The 17861-nt window shown below is 45.5% G+C and overlaps 1 protein-coding gene across 2 annotated transcripts in view; it reads left to right on the forward strand.

Moving 5' to 3' along the window:
• The window catches only part of SLC15A1 (solute carrier family 15 member 1), a 307479-nt gene that overhangs the window by 269576 nt on the left and 20042 nt on the right, over positions 1-17861 (forward strand). The window lies entirely within an intron of this gene.

A 17861-nucleotide genomic window follows, 5' to 3' on the forward strand; every position in this document is an offset into this window, starting at 1 on the left:
GACGGGACTCACAAGAAGGGTGGAGGAATAGCACTATACATAAAAGACACCATTCACTCGACCAGAATGGATATGGAAACAAAGGCGGAAGAATTGGAATCATTATGGGTTAAATTACCAGGAAGGAATGGTTTTGACATAAAATTGGGACTGTACTATCGTCCGCCTGGACAAACGGAAGCAAATGATAAAGAACTGGCAGCAGAATTGAGGCGGGAATGCAAAAACGGGAATGTGTTGGTAATGGGGGATTTTAATTACCCCGGGATAGACTGGAGTATTGGAAACTCAAACTGTGCGAGGGAAACAGAATTCCTAGAGGCTGTGAGGGACTGCTTTATGGATCAGCTCGTCAAGGAACCAACGAGAGGAAATGCCACTCTCTACCAAATCCTCAACGGGCTAGGGGGACCTACAAAGGAAGTGGAAGTAATAGGACCACTAGGAAACAGCGATCACAACATGATCCAGTACAAATTAGAAGTAGGAACATTAAGAGGGAAGAGAACCACAGTGACAACGCTCAACTTCAAGGAAGGGAACTATGATGCTATGAGAGTAATGGTGAAAAAAAACCTCAGAAACAGCTCAAGGAAAATAGAAACCGTGGAGCAAGCCCGGTCCCTATTCAAGGGCACGGAGCAAGAAGCACAACTTATGTACATCCCCAGATTTAGAAAAGGGTGCAAAAAAAACCCGAACAAAAGACCTAGTAAATTATATAATAGCACGTAACAGCTTTTCCAGCTTGTAACAACCCTGCTGCTCCTTCTGCCTTGTAATTCCTTTCAACCCAATAAGCCTGTAAAAAAAAAAAAAAAAACCCACCTCTAGTGCGCCAATATGGCCTGGCCAAACCCTCACCAATGTGCTACACTGCTCATACTTTATCTCATCACCATCAGGATCTGCACAGCCGACCCAATATGCTCCACTCACATCCCTATCCTCCACTCCTCATACCGCACGGCAAAATCCAAATTTCACACACCCACACTCCACTCTCCACATGACTTCCCAAACATAAGCCCACCCCCCAATCCCCCACCACCCCACAGACCAACCAAACCTCGCTTAAAAAAACAAAGATCACTGAAAAAACTAGCTTACTCCCATTACTCTCCAATCGACCCCACCAACTTCCAAAACCTTCAAGGTTTCTACCTAAACATACGATCGATGAGAAATAAATCCATCCTTATTAAAGACTGGCTCACCGAAACCAATCCCGACTTCATTCTACTCACCGAAACCTGGCTGCTATCAGACACAGACATCATTATCAAAGACTGTCTTCCCCCAGGCTTCAAGATTTTATCCCTAGCCAGAACCTGGGGAAGAGGAGGCGGACTAGCAATAATCTTCAAAGACCACCTAAATTGCACCATACTCAACACCAAATCCTCCCCCAATCTAGAAATGCTAGCCGCCTCTTTATCCTCAAAATCCTTAGCCTCCTCCCTAACAATCACACTGTGTTACATCCCTCCAAAAAAATGGACCCTAGCCAAGGAAGACTTTGCCGAATTTCTACTTTCCAACTCTTTAGCAAGTCCATACAACCTTCTATGTGGAGACTTCAACATTCACCTAGAGCAAACAGACCTTCCAGACATATCCGACTTTTGGTTACTAATCTCTCAACTAGGCTACTTCAAGCCTCCGCCCATCACAACCCACCAAAGAGGCCATCAGCTAGACCTAGTGACATTTTCCGCCAAAAACCCATCCACCCCTAAATTTTACTGGAAACATGACACCTGGACAGACTCCCTATGGTCCGACCACAAACTATGCCACTTCTCCATCCAATGCCAACAAAAACAGAATATCAAAAAACACCAAAACTCACACCACTAGAGGTAAAATCGACCCTGCTGAATTCTGGCCCCTCTACGAATCTCTCTCAAAACAAAACGAAGAAACGGACCAAATCATGACCTCCTGGATCAAAGACAGCACAATTATTTTAGACGAAATTGCCCCCTTAAAAAGACGCAGAATTAGATCTCCAATCCAGGATGGATGGTTTGACTCGGAGTTACTACAGGCAAAAAGAGACCTAAGAAGATCAGAAAGACAATGGATTAAATCGGGTGCCCAAGAACACAGGACTACATGGAGACTTAAACTAAAAAACTACAAAAACCTCACCAAGGATAAACGAAAAAATTTCTATGCCCACAAAATTGGAAATGTTACAAACAACAGCAGCAACCTTTTCAAACTGGTCAACGACCTCTACAACCTTGAAACTCTCACCGACACCTGCGTTAACGAATCCACTCTAACCGCTAACACCCTTGCAGACTTCTTTAACACAAAGATACAAAAATTAAGATCATCGATATCTGCCCCAGCCAGCCCCCACTGGGACTTCCCAATCCTTCTAAACTCAGACAGGCCCAAACCAGACCCAGGATCCAGATCAGACCTAAGCTGGAATCAATTCACAAATGTCGACTGGCCAACCTTCAACACATATTTTAACAAATATTCAAATTCCTTCTGCAGATTGGATACCTGCCCCCCCAACATTATGAAAACTGCGCCAATACATTTTAAAGCCAATATGTTAGCATGGGTAAACCTACTACTAACCACTGGCAGTTTCCCAGCAGAACAAGGCCACATTTCAATAACTCCTATCATAAAAAACAAGAAAGAACCATCAAGCACCCCATCCAACTACAGACCTATCGCAAGTATCCCGCTATTCACCAAAATAGCAGAAGGGGTGGTAAACGCCGAACTTACCACATACCTAGAAAAATTCGATATCCTTAATGACAACCAATCAGGCTTTCGCTCCAATCACAGCACCGAAACCATCATAGCCTCCCTTCTAGACCACTTACACACACTCTTCAGTCTGGGATCCAGTGCCCTGATTTTACAACTGGACCTAAGCAGTGCTTTCGATCTAGTCGACCACGACATTCTCCTAGACTGCCTTGCCTACATTGGCATCTCCGGCCAGGCCCTTAACTGGTTCAACGGGTTCCTACGGAATAGATCTTACAGAGTATTTAAAAACGATTCCCTCTCCTACTCCTGGGAAAACTCCTGCGGTGTTCCACAGGGCTCCCCCCTGTCCCCCACCCTGTTCAATATCTACCTCACCTCCCTAGGAAACCTCCTGCAAAGCCTCAAGCTAAAATTCTTTATCTACGCAGACATTACCATAGTCATCCCTCTAACCAGTTTCACTCAAGAACTCCTTAACTCCCTCACAAGCATACTTAGTCAGATAGAACTCTGGATGCTATCCTACAGGCTAAAATTAAACCCAGACAAAACAAAATTCTTCCTAGCAACCCCCAAAGACAAAATCAAAGACACCACTATCCAAATAAAAGGATCCACATTCCCCCTCGAACAAACCTTAAAAGTACTGGGTGTAACACTGGACAAACATCTCTCCCTCGAGAAACACACTGATATCACAGTCAGGAAAAGTCTCTCGATACTTTGGAAACTCCGCACCATAAAAAAATACTTTGACGACTCTTCTTTCCGCCTCTTAGTACAATCCTCCATCCTCAGCATACTGGACTACTGCAACATCATCTACTTGAGCTCCACAAAGAAAACAATCAGGAGACTAAAGATGATCCAGAACACCACTGTCCGCCTCATATTTGACCTGAAAAAATGGGACCATATCACCCCTTTCTACCACAAACTCCACTGGCTCCCACTAGAATCTAGAATCATATTCAAATTCGCCTGTTTTTGCTACAAAACAATATTTGGTTTATCCCCAAGCTACATCACCCCTCACTTCACCTTTAACCACAACTATAAGAACTCCCGAAAAATTCAACTCTTCGCCTTCCCCTCCCTAAAATTATGCCACTCTAAAAAATTCCTTGACAAAACCTACGCCTTCCAAGCCGCCAAACTAAACCCTTGGCTAGCCCAAATGGTCCTCCAGGCCTACAACTACCTCGACTTTAGAAAATTACTCAAAACTCACCTATTCCGAGACCAAGACCCTTAATGCCCCTTTTCTACCCTCCTCCTCCCCCTGTCCTGATCTACTCCCCTCCCCCTTCTCCCTCCTCTCCCCCCACTTCACTCCCTGCTGTTCGCAACTCTATGATCAATTCGATATGCAACCAATTGTAACTACTCTTGACTTGCTGTTTGCAACTCTATGATCATTTTAATATGTAACCACTTGTAATCTTTGTTTAACTAATGTGAACCGCCTAGAACTCTTCGGGGTATGGCGGTATACAAAAATAAAGTTATTATTATTATTATTATTAGTATGGATAACAAATGAAGTGAAAAAAGCGATAGGAGACAAGAAAAAATCGTTCTGGAAATGAAAAAAGGACCAAACCGGGGAAAACTGGAAGGAACACAGGAAATGCCAAAAAGAATGTCATCGAGTGGTTAGGAGAGCGAAAAGGGAATACAAAGAAAGACTAGCCGGGGAGGCAAAAAATTTCAAATCATTCTTCAAATATGTTAAAGGGAAGCAACCGGCGAGGGAGGAAGTAGGACCGTTGGATGATGGAGACAGAAAAGGAAGAAAAAGAGGTAACTGATAAGTGAGGACACATCCAGTGTACCAGAACCCGAAGAGATCTTCAGTGAAGACCAGGAAGAAAAACTGTCAACAATAGAGGTGAGCCATGAGGATTTCCTCCAACAGATAGATAGATTGAAAAGCGACAAATCACCAGGCCCGGACGGAATCCACCCAAGGTTACTAAAAGAACTAAGAAATGAAATAGCGTAAATACTCCGAGTTTGCAGCCTATCCTTGAAAACTGGCGAGGTCCCGGAGGACTGGAAGATAGCAAATTTTACACCTATCTTTAAAAAGGGATCGAGAGGTGACCCGGGAAACTACAGGCCGGTAAGTTTGACATCGGTTCCGGGCAAGATGGTAGAAGCACTGATAAAGGACAGCATCTGTGAGCACATTGAAAGAAATGGACTAATGAAAGAGAGCCAACATGGCTTCTGCAAAGGAAGATCGTGCCTAACAAACTTACTGCACTTCTTTGAGGGGGTAAATAGCCAGATGGACAAAGGGGAACCCATAGACATCATTTATCTCGACTTCCAAAAGGCCTTTGCTAAGGTACCCCATGAGCGGCTACTTAGGAAGCTGTGGAACTACGGGGTGGAAGGGGACGTACACAGATGGGTTAAACACTGGTTGGCAGGCAGGAAGCAAAGGGTTGGAGTGAAGGGCCACTACTCGGACTGGAGTAGGGTCATGAGCAGAATTCCGCAGGGGTCGGTACTCAGACTGCTGCTGTTCAATGTATTTATTAATGACCTAGAAACGGGGACGAAATGTGAAGTTATAAAATTTGCGGATGACACTAAACTCTGTAGCAGGATTAGAACTGTGGAAGAATGTGAGGACCTACAAAGGGACCTGAACAAACTGGAGGAGTGGGTGAATAAATGGCAGATGAGCTTCAAGGTCATGCATATAGGGAAAAAGAACCCAATGTTCAGCTACCAAATGGGAGGATTAGTACTAGAGGGAAGTAACCTTGAAAAAGACTTGGGTGTGCTGGTGGACACAACAATGAAGTCCACGGCACAATGCGCAGCAGCCTCAAAGAGGCAAACAGAATGTTGGGTATTATTAAGAAGAGTATTACAACCAGAACGAAGGAAGTCATCATGCCACTGTATCGCGCGATGGTGCGACCGCATCTGGAATACTGTGTCCAATATTGGTCGCCGTACCTAAAGAAGGACATGGAGATACTTGAGAGGGTTCAGAGAAGAGCGACAAGAATGATAAAAGGTATGGAAAATCTTTCATACGCTGAGAGGCTAGAAAGGCCCCAGCCTTTCACCCTGAAAAACGGAGACTCAGAGAAGACAAGATAGAGACTTACAAGATCATGAAGGGCATAGAGAAGGTGGAAAGGGACAGATTCTTCAGCCTATTGGGAACTACAAGAACAAGGGGGCACTCGGAGAAATTGAAAGGGTGTCCCCTTTAGAACCAATGCTAGGAAAGGGTTCTAAACCCTTTAGGTTTAGAACCAATGCTAGGAAATCTTTCTTCACTCAGAGGGTGGGGAACACCTGGAATGCGCTTCCAGAAGCTGTGATAGGACAGAGTACATTAAGGGGATTCAAATAGGGATTGGACAAGTTCCTGAAGAATATGGTGATTGAGGGATACAGATAGAGGTAGAGATTGGTTCATAAAAGGGTATAGATAGAATAATGAGGATTGTAAGGTTTTAGCCAAAGAATCACTTACAGGTCATGGACCTGCTGGGCCGCCGCAGGAGTGGACTGCTGGGCGCGATGGACCTCTGGTCTGACCCAGCGGAGGCAACTTCTTATGTTCTTATGTTCAGAAGAAGTGTAACAGCAACAAAACTCCCCCCTCTTTCTAATCTACGCAGGGCAAGAGGGGGAGGAAAGGCACTCTGAGGCCCTGGACTCTGATGAGCCCCGAATATAATAATAATAATAATAACTTTATTTTTATATACCGCCATACCACAGACAGTTCTAAGCGGTTTACAAGGGAAGAGACTGTATACAGACAGCCGACTTTACAGAGAACTTTCGAAATTACATTGGCACCCCCCCACCAAACCCTACAGATCATATCTGTGACGAAGTGCCAGAACCTTTCAATACCCCCCACCTCCCCTCCACAATCCCCCCAACCCTCCCCCCCAATGGTACTCTCCACCCCGCCCCACCATTACTCACCATTGCTCTCTCAGCCCTACAAACTGAGTGCCCAGATTAGGACACCCATCTTAAAACCTCACTGCGTCCCTTTGGAAGCAAGGACTGCAGATATGGCTCCCAATTATTCAAGAACAGCATCTTTCGCTTCCTAGCCTCTCCGGCATCTCGCGCCTCCCAGGTGGCCAACTGGTTCCGCCAATGCCAAAACGCCGGAGGGTCAGGGACCATCCAGCACTGAAGAATACATTTCCTGGTCAGTAAGCTCAACTTCCTACACAGAGCCCGATGTCCCCTAGGCAAATGGCCAAAAGCCTCTGGCAAATCCAAGACAAAGTGGGCCGGAGTACTGTGCAAGGCTCTCTCAATTACCTTGACAGAAGCGCTGGATAATGGAGCAGGATCAAAAAGGCATGTCCCAAAGTGTGTCCCCCCCTTCCCCCCGTCCCACTTTTATGACACAGTGGTGTAGGTAGACCTCCACTGTAATACAACTGTGTACGAGTATAATAGGCGCGTAAGGTCACACTATAATACGTTTCTCGCAACCAAGCACACGGGGTCACCCCAGGCGGCGTCTCAAGGTATGGGCTACATCCCAGTGTCCCAAATTAATCTGCAATTCCCCCTCCCATTTACCCCGGATATTTTGGTAGTCCTTAGCTGGTTGTAAAGCTTGCAAACTAGCATGAATGCTAGACACTGAGAGGGATACCCCCTCCTCACAGGCAAACAAATCCCACAACCTGGCTCCCAAATGCTTGCGCAATTGTGCTCTGACGAGGGATCCCACATAATGCTCCACTAGATGACATGCGAACTGTGCTCCCCAGGTCTCTCCCACTTTAGCCAGCAAATCTGCACGGGTCAACAGCTCTCTGTCAGCCCCCAAGAGATGTTCTAAGCGAGAAACTCCTCTCTTTTCCCAAGACAAGTACTCCCTGGAGTCCCTACCCAGAGGATTTGCCGGATTATCCCATAATGGCAAGAGATCAGTGACCGTCGGATCCCCTCCCAGGGCCTGCAAAAGCCAACGCCAGGCCGCTTGCGATGTGCTAAATAATACATTAGGTCGGATAGAAGAGGGCAATACCCTCCGGGGACTATGAAGTAATGCTAACACATCAAAGGGAGCAAAAAACTCACGTTCCATCGGAAGAAGAGTGTAGCTGCTAGACAAATTCACCCAATCCCCCAAATGACGAAGCAAACACACATAATTATAGACCCGAACATCCGGTAATCCTAAACCCCCCCCCTACACCAATTCTCCAACAACTGAGACAATTGCAGTTTTGGTTTCCTAGCCGCTCAACAAAAACAGCCCTTTTTATATCCTATTGCAAGAAGTTAAGAAAGGAAAAAGTATTGACCAATTACATACATTTCTTCCCAGAAATGATACATTTTGTTGCCCAAGTATGTATGTAACATTTTCCAAAACAGGAGTTTTAACTGTTGATCATTGGAGCAGGAAACATCTACAAAAAGTAGATGCAACAATGGGGCACATTTAGGGTCAGATACTACAAACGGCTGCCTAAAAAATGGTTGCTGATTACATGTTAATCATACACTGGTACCATTTGTAGAATCGCGCCTTCATGAAAGATAGGTGCCGGAAATGTAGGCCAGGGTTTTCAAGGCCTACATTTCCAGCACCTATCTTTCACATGAATCGTGACAATAGAGGCATTTTACAATTCCTAATGCCACTTCTGATGTTAGCTACACCTTCAGTGGCATTAGGTGTCACAAAGTAATAATAATAATTTATTCTTGTATACCGCCAAAGCCATAATAGTTCGAAGCGGTTTACAATAAGAAGTACTGGACAATCAGTGAAAAAAATACAATACAAATCATCAGAAATACATACAAGATAAAAAAATTAAAAATTAAAACAGTGAATCATTAGGTTACAAATCGATCAAACAACTGCGTTTTTACTAATTTTCTAAAGATTGAATAAGATGCAGAACGCATAATAATATAGAAACATAGAAACATAGAACATGACGGCAGAAAAGGGCCACGGCCCATCTAGTCTGCCCACACTAATGGCCCACCCCCTAAATACCTCCATGAAGAGATCCCACATGCCAATCCCATCTTTTCTTAAAATCTGGCACGTTGCTTGCCTCAATTACCTGTTGTGGAAGATTATTCCAGCGATCAACCACCCTTTCGGTGAAGAAATATTTTCTGGTGTCGCCATGTAATTTCCCACCCCTGATTTTCAACGGATGCCCTCTTGTTGCCGTGGGTCCTTTAAGGAAAAAGAGATCTTCTTCCACCTAGATACGGCCTGTGACATATTTGAACGTCTCGATCATGTCTCCCCTCTCTCTGCGTTCCTCGAGTGAGTACAGCTGCAACTTACCCAGTCGTTCCTCATACGGGAGATCCTTGAGTCCTGAGACCATCCTGGTGGCCATTCGCTGAACCGACTCAACTCTCCGCACATCTTTTTGATAATGCGGCCTCCAGAATTGTACACAGTATTCCAGATGGGGTCTCACCATGGATCTGTACAATGGCCTTATGACCTCAGGCTTACGGCTGACAAAAAAACTTCTACGGATACAGCCCATGATTTGTCTAGCCCTGGATGACGCTTTCTCCACTTGATTGGCAGTCTTCATGTCTTCGCTAATGATCACCCCCAAGTCACGTTCTGCTACAGTCCTTGCTAGGATCTCACAATTTAGGGTGTAAGACCTGCATGTATTTTTGCCGCCAAGGTGCATGACCTTGCATTTTTTGGCATTGAAACTTAGTTGCCAAGTCTTTGACCAATGCTCCAGCAGGAGTAGGTCCTGCGTCATACTGTCGGACATTGAGCTTTTGTCGGGCACTGTGCTTTCATCAGTTGTGCGGTTGCCTACCATGTTGCATAGTTTTGCGTCATCGGCGAATAATGTAATTTTACCTCGAAGCCCCTCAGCCAAGTCTCTTACAAAGATGTTAAATAGGATCGGGCCCAAGACCAAGCCCTGCGGCACTCTGCTGATCACCTCCGTTGTATCGGAGAGAGTACCATTTACCACTACCCTCTGAAGTCTACCTCTAAGCCAGTCCCTAACCCATGCGGTTAATGTTTCACCCAGTCCCGTCGAACCCATCTTGCTCAATAACATGCGGTGTGGGACGCTATCAAACGCTTTGCTGAAGTCCAAGTACACGACGTCCAGGGACTCCCCTATATCCAGCTTTCTTGTTACCCAGTCAAAGAAGCTGATCAGATTTGATTGGCAGGACCTTCCCTTCGTAAAACCATGTTGATGGGGATCTCGTAGATTCTCCTCGTTCAGGATCGTATCCAATTGGTGTTTGATAAGTGTTTCCACAAATTTACTCACTATCGATGTGAGACTCACTGGTCTATAATTCTCAGCCTCCGTCCTGCATCCCTTTTTGTGGAGTGGAATGACGTTAGCCATTTTCCAATCCAACGGGACTCTTCCTGTACTTAGGGAAAGATTGAAGAGCACAGATAACGGTTCTGCCAGGATGTCACTCAACTCCCTGAGCACCCTGGGGTGTAGTTTGTCCGGTCCCATAGCTTTGTTCACCTTGAGTCTTGATAGCTCCTCGTAGACACTGCTGGGCGTAAACTCGAAATTTCGAAACAGGTCTTCCAAGGTCTTCCAAGTTTTCCCTCGTCAGCAGCTGAGGGCCGGATCCCGGCGCCTCGCAAGTGAAGACCGAGCAGAAGTATTCATTTAAAAGTTTGGCTTTATCGAAGTCCGATTCTACATAGTTCCCATCAGGTTTCCTAAGGCGTACTATCCCATCTGTGTTTCTTTTTCTGTCACTAATATACTGGAAAAAGGATTTATCGCCCTTCTTGATGTTCTTCGCAAGGTTCTCCTCCATTCGGAGTTTGGCCTCCCTGACTGCCGTTTTGACCGCTTTTGACTTGGCCAGATAGTCTTCCTTGGATTCTCGCTTCCCTGATTGCTTTTGTAGATGATGAACGCTCTTTTCTTCTTTTTTTATGAGGTCTGAGATCTCCGCAGAGAACCACTGTGGTCTATTGTTTCTTCGCCGTTTACTTACTGATTTGACGTAGCGGTTGGTTGCTTCGTGTAAGGTTGATTTCAGAGTTGACTACATTACCTCTACATTATCTGTTTCGGCATGGTTTTGCAGTGCCCAATGGACGAAATCTCCCATGCTTTCGAAGTTTGTGCCCTTAAAATTGAGGACCTTGGTTGATGTGCTTGACTTAGTGAAACCTTTCCTGAGATTGAACCATATCATGTTATGGTCACTGGAGGCCAACGTATCGCCTACCGAGACCTCTGTGACACTTTCTCCGTTGGTGAGTATTAGGTCTAGTATCGCCCAATTCCTTGTGGGCTCTAATACCATTTGTGTGAGTCTCGCTCCCTTTATAGAGGTTAATAGCTTCCTGCTGCCGCTGGTCGTAGCGGAAAGATTGTTCCAATCCACATCAGGCATATTGAAGTCTCCTAACAATATCACGCAAAGTGATATTCTCAATGTCTTCGACTAATTCTATATCCATGTCCTCCTGTTGTCTTGGAGGTCTGTATACTACACCAAGATACAGGCATTTGTCCTTCCTCCTAGCCAAATTCACCCAGAGGGATTCCCTGGTGTACTTGACATCTGCGATTTTGGTAACTTTGATGTCCTCTTTAGTGTATAGTGCTATCCCTCCTCCCATTTTACCCTCTCTGTCCCGCCGAAGTAAGTTGTATCCCGGTATAGCCATATCCCACCCATGGGAGTCCGTGAACCAAGTGTCGGATATCGCCACCACATCTAGGTCGGCGTTCCTCATTTCCGTCTCTAATTCCAGAATCTTATTGCCCAAACTGTGGGCATTAACGTATATAGCCCTCCATACCTTATGTTTGCTATATCCCTGTGTAGATATTCCTGCTTGAGCTAATTGGACTCCTATAATACTGTTTGCAATGTGTGTACTTACCTCTGACTCGGAAATGCAGTGTGTACTTACCTCAGACTCAGAAATGAATTGGCAACTTACCTCGCCAAGTTGGTTACTTGTGCCGCACGTGAGTGGGTACCCTCCCCCAACTTACCTAGTTTAAAGCCCTATGAAGTAGACGGGCTAGTAGGTGTCCAAAGACGTTCTTTCCCCTTCTGGTCAGGTGATGTCCGCCAGGTCCCTGTAGTCCTTGCAGCGCCTCTCCATGGTTCAGGAATCCGAAGTTCATCTCCCTGCACCATCCGTGCAGCCAGTCGTTTGTCCTCTGGATATGATCCTCCCTGGCTCTCCCCTTGCCTCTCACTGGGAGGATTGAGGAGAAGACCACCTGCGCTTCCATCCTCCTCAGCTTCTCACCCAGGGCTCCAAAGTCTACAGATATGTTCTCCGTGGTGTTCCTGGTAGTGTCGTTCGTTCCAACTTTCCAGCCAGTCTCTTCCTGCCTGAAAGGCAAAAGTTCTATCCAGAAATCTTTTTTTTTTTTTTTAATGAATATATTTTATTAAGTTTTCAAAAATAAAGGCAAACACTCAAATATACATTGTGCACAACAGAAAAGCATGGATACCAAAGCACAGCCCAAATTCACCATATACCTGATCCTCCCCCCCCCCCCCCCCCCATCCCACCGCTTATCCCCATCCCACAGCCTAAACAAAAACTATAAACAACAAAAAATCCACTCCAGTGCAGTTCCAATAATACAATCAGACATTCAACAAATGGCTACGAGCTCTTGGTGTTAGAGTGTCCTAGAATGGTGTCCAACATAGACAAAATAACCGGCCCAAGGCAGAGTCCAATGAAGAAAAGCATAAGCGCTCCATGGATGCTTGATGTATCATCAGAGTCCGCCAACGGGAAAGTGTCGGAGAATCAGAGGAAATCCAGCAAAGTAGAATCGCTTTCTTCCCCAATAACACTGAGCGAGAAAGAAAGCTCCGAAACCCCTTTGGGGCGGACAGGGGAATATGATCCAGTGTAAACAGCATCATCGGATCCAAGGAAAATTTGTAATTCCACATGGTTCGAATATGATTACACAGCTGCTGCCAAAAGGTACGAATCCGAGTGCAAGACCAGAACTGATGTCCAAGAGTAGATGGAGAATGAGAACATTTAAGGCAGTGGTCAGACATGCACATCTTCGCCCGAAATTGGTATGCGGTAGACATGTACAGCCGGTGCAAAAATTTATAATTCATTTCAAACAGGAGCACATTATGTGACACACAAGCTGTCCGAAAGACCCCCCTACGAATCATGGTGGCTGTCACTTCACAAGAAAGGTCCTGTTACCAATTCAGAGCATGGGAGTCATAGGAAGGTTCACCCAGGTGTTCCTGAAGATGACGATGGTGAAATCTCAATGGAATCGGTACCTGTGCGGACAGACTCAACACTTCAGAAAGGGATTCCATACAGTGGTCAACAATGGAGTCTCGTGGCAAGGAGCAAATGTAGGAGGAAAGTTGAAGGTAAGAAAGCCAATCAATGGGCCTCCAACCATGATCTCGTTGAAGTTCCTCAAACGATTTTAAAGAGCCATTGGAATGGACCAATTGAAAAACATATTGATTAGATTGTAATGTCCAAACATGAGAGGAAACTGGGTCCATGCCCGCTGTAAAGGCACCATTGCCCCGCAGTGGTAAGTAAGGAGTCACCTGAAATGGAATCTGGAGCTGTTTGCACAATAGTTTCCAGAGATGTCGCAGGGGTAATAAGAACAGATCTCGTGCAGTTCAGGTTTTCCTTGGTAGGTGAGGAACATGAAGCAGATAACTAAAGTGATATGGAGCACAAAGTAAAAGTTCCTGCCGGGAAGCCGAAAAATGGCTTGTCCCCCGATACCAATCATTCAGATGTCTCATCTGACACGCCTGAGACAATAAACGAAGACTACGGAGACCAAAGCCACCGCGATCTCTAGGGCACGCCAGACGAGACAAGGACAAACGTGCTCTCTTCCTGTTCCACAAGAACTTTTGTAAACATTTCCCTATTAGTTTATCATGTCGGGAAGATAATAATACAGGTATCATTTGAAATACATAAAGCCACTGGGGCACCAATACCATATTATATAATGCTATCTTGCCCAGTAAAGAAAGCGGATAGACCCTCCAATTCTCTAATTTATGTACTGTGGTAAGAACTAAAGGGTCTATATTGAGAGCATATAATTTTGAAGGGTCTGGGGAAATAACAATACCTAGATAAGTAAGATGTCCCGACGCCCATGTGAAAGGGAAAGGCCCCTGCCACTGTGTCTGCACCTCCGGGGTCAAAGGCCCCGGACTTTAATTTGTTTCCCAGAAATCTTTTAAAACAACAAGCATTAACTGTTGGGTAAGCAAACATATGGAGTCTGCGTGTAATCCTGTTAAAACGGTCTAGGAAAAATGATAGGAAGAGCCAACATTGAAGGATTAAAAAGCAACGTCGCTATGAATGCTTGGCTGCCACAAGCCAGTTATCCCTGTGGTAACTTTTCTGACACCTCCTGCTTAAAACCCAAAAAGTCAGAAGGATCGTGAGGCCCTGCTTTCACGGTCTGTATTCACACTGAAATTCAAAATCAAGCGAGCTTTTGCCCACTCCACGGGAGGTTTCTGTCCTCCCTAAGCTCGCCTTAGGACACCTGCGTTATGGTTTGACAGGTGTACCGCACCAGTAAAACTCGCCATCTGCCACTGTCCCCGGAGCAGAGCCAGAAGTGAGAGCCCCTCGAGGTGCGCCCCCGCCCCTCCCTGCCTCACCAGATAAGTGAAAAAACGATAAGAGTAGTGGTATTTCAGATACGCAGGAGCCATACCAAATATTGATTTAAAACAAATGCAGGAAAATTTAAATAGAACTCTTGCCTCCACCGGTAGCCAGTGTAGTTTTTGATAATATGTTCCCATTTTTTTCAAACCAAAAATCAGTCGAACTGCTGAATTTTGAATAACTCAAAGTCTTTTCAAGGTTTTCTTGTATGTTCCCAAATATTGCAATAGTCAAGCATACTTAAGATGGAAGACTGAACTAGCAGACGAAATTATACTACATCAAAATATTTTTACCAGACCTTATGTATAGGTCACAACCTCCCCTATCCTCTTTTTTAGGCTCAGCCATATTTATAAAACATTCTTCATCACCCTCCTAATGTTGTTTTATTCCCTAAATGTACTCTTACTTTCTTCAAAGATTGTAGTTCACCCCTCTTCCCTTTTGTATCGCTAATTACTTGTGTACATACATTGTATGTTTATTTGTATAAATTGTTTTATTTTTGTCTCCTAATTTTAAATTGTCATATGCATTTAAGTATTTGATATTGCGTGTACAACAAACTTTTATTAATAATAATAATAATAATAATAATAAACTTAAACTAATGGTTTGGAGTTTCCATAAGACCAAGAAACATTTTCAGACTAACAAATCTGTATGTTCTTCTAAGGTGAGATGCCAGTCCAATGTCACTCCCAAACGTTTTAAGGAATAGTCTAAAGGAAAATCCTGACCATTCAAAAATATTGACGTATCTTTAATTTTATCATTAGGGCTCACCAGAAAGAATTTGGTTTTTTGTGAGTTAAGTTTTAATTTAAATTCAGTCATCCACAGTTCAATATGATTTAAAATAAAGGATAAATGATTTTTTATCTCAGGAGTCAGGTTAGTAAGGGGAACAACTATACTGATGTCATCCCCATAGATATAAAATTTCACTTTTAGGCTTTGCAATAAATTCCCCATACCTCTGTAGCCATAATGCAGATGCCTTTTTTAGGCACCTACATTTTTTGAACACTTTATTTTTTTCTTAAATAGCATTTAAGGGAAAAGTGCCTAACCTACATCATCATTTATAGAATACTAGTCTTTAATCCCGTTACATTAACGGGTGCTAGAATATGTGTGTGTGTCTGCATTTATTTCTTTCCCTCTCTCTCCTTAGCCTATTTCTGTATTTCTTTCTTTCTGTCTTTCTTTTTCCTCGGCTGTCCACCACCACCCCTTGCCTGCTCCCCCTGTCCATTCTCCCTTCCTTTTTCTTCTCCTGTGTCCACCACCACCCCTTCTCTCTTTGTTTTAACTCCCCCCTGTCCAGCAACACCTCTTTTCTACTCCCCCTGTCCAGCAGTAGGCCTCCCTTCCTGTGTTTGCCACCCCCCCCCGTCCATCAGCACCTCTTCCCCGGTCCAGCAGTACCTCTTTTCTGTTCCCCCTGTCCAGCAGTAGGCCTCCTTTCCTTTTTCTGCTCCCCCTGTCCAGCAGCACCTCTTTTCTACTCCCCCTGTCCAGCAGTAGGCCTCCCTTCCTTTTTTTGCCCCTCCCGGTCCATCAGCACCTCTTCCCCTGTCCAGCAGTACCTCTTTTCTGTTCCCCCTGTCCAGCAGTAGGCCTCCCTTCCTTTTTCTGCCCCCCCTGTCCAGCAACACCTCTTTTCTACTCCCCCTGTCCAGCAGTAGGCCTCCCTTCCTTTTTTTGCCCCTCCCTGTCCATCAGCACCTCTTCCCCTGTCCAGCAGCAACCCTTACCTCCACCGACATCCGCCTGAAGCAGACACCGACAACTCTGCCCTCCACCGACATCCGCCTGAAGCCGCCGCGGCCTGCAGGCACCGACAGCCTCTGCAGCCTGCTCCAACTCCCTCCTCGCCATCGCTTGCCGTCCCCCCCCCCCCCCCGGGGAAGCTTGGTGTGTTTCGGCAGTCTCCTGTCTGCGAGCCGCCCGCCCATGGTCCCCGGCCCGTTCGAGAGAGGAGTCGCGGCAGGTGGGTAAGCAGGCAAGAGGGAAGATGCTGGCAGGTGCGCCTGTGCCGCCCCCTCCGAATCAGTGGCAGCAGTGAGGCGGCACTCTGGCGGTGAGTGACAGCAAGGGGGGAGTTGCTCTGTGTTCTGGCCTGCCTCCGTGTTCGAAAATCGAATTTGGCACGGAGGCATACCTCACAGCACCAGGAATCACGAAGTTTCAAGAGCTCATGCACGCTCTAGGGTTTTATTATTATAAATGTATGTCTTTCTTTCTCTCTCCCTGGCCCTTTTCTTTCTGTCTCTCTCCCTTGACCATTATCTGTCTTTTTTTTTTTTTTGTTTCTCTATTTCTTTTCTTGGATTCTGGCTGTCTGTCTGTCTTTATTTCTGTCTGTCTCTCTCCCTTTCTGTCTGTCTCTCTGTCCCCCTGTCTGTATATCATTCTTTCTCTCTTTCTCCTTGGCTGCTGGCCGTCTGTATGTCTTTTTTCCTTTTTCTCTCTTTCCTTGGCCGCTGTCTATCTCTCTGTATTTTTTTTTCTTTCTCTCTCTCTCTCTTTCTCTCTCTCTCCTTGGCTGCTGGCTGGCTGTTTTTCTGTCTGTCTGTCTTTCTGGCACCCTGTCTGTCTGTCATTGTTTCATTCTCTCTCTCTCTTTGGCTGCTGTCTGGATGGCTGACTGTCTTTCTTTCTATCTGTCTCTCTGGCCCCTTGTCTGTTTGTCTTTCCTTCTGTCTGTCTTTTTCCTTTTCTGTCTGTCTCTCTGGCTCCTTGTTTGTTTGACTTTCTGTCTGTCTTTCTCCCTTTCTGTCTGTCTCTCTGGCCCTCTGTCTGTCTGTCATTCTTTCTTTCTCTCTGTCTCCTTGGCCGCTGTCTATCTATCTGGGTTTTTTTTTCTTTCTCTCTCTGTCCTTGGCTGCTGGCTGTCTGCCTGTCATTCTTTCTTTCTTTCTCTCTCTCTTTCCTTGGCCGCTGTGTGGATGGTTGTCTTTCTTTCTGTCTGTCTTTCTGCCTGGCCTCCTGTTTATCTTTCTGGCTTTCTCTCTGCCTGGCCCCCTGTCTGTCTCCCTGGCCCCCAGTTTTTGTTTGTCTGTCTCTCTGTCTTTCTGCCTGGCTCCCTGTTTTCCTTTATGTCTGTCTCTCTGCCTGGCCCCCTGTTTTTCTGTCTCTCTGTCTTTCTGCCTGACCCCTGTCTTTCTTTCTGACTCTCTCTCTGCCTGGCCTCTTGTTTTTCTTTCTGTCTGTCTCTCTGCCTGGCCCCCTGTCTCTGTCCTTGGCCCCCTGCCTGTATTTCTCTGTCTCTTCTGGCCCCCTTCTGTCTGTCGGCCTCCCAGCACACCCCTCCCTCCCAAGCAGCCCCTTTTCCCTCTCCCCTTCACTTCCCTGAGCCGTATTTTTTTTATTATTATTTTTTACCTTGTAACAGCGGCTG

The sequence above is a fragment of the Geotrypetes seraphini genome, chromosome 6, assembly GCF_902459505.1.
Source record: "Geotrypetes seraphini chromosome 6, aGeoSer1.1, whole genome shotgun sequence".
Lineage (NCBI taxonomy): Eukaryota > Metazoa > Chordata > Amphibia > Gymnophiona > Dermophiidae > Geotrypetes > Geotrypetes seraphini.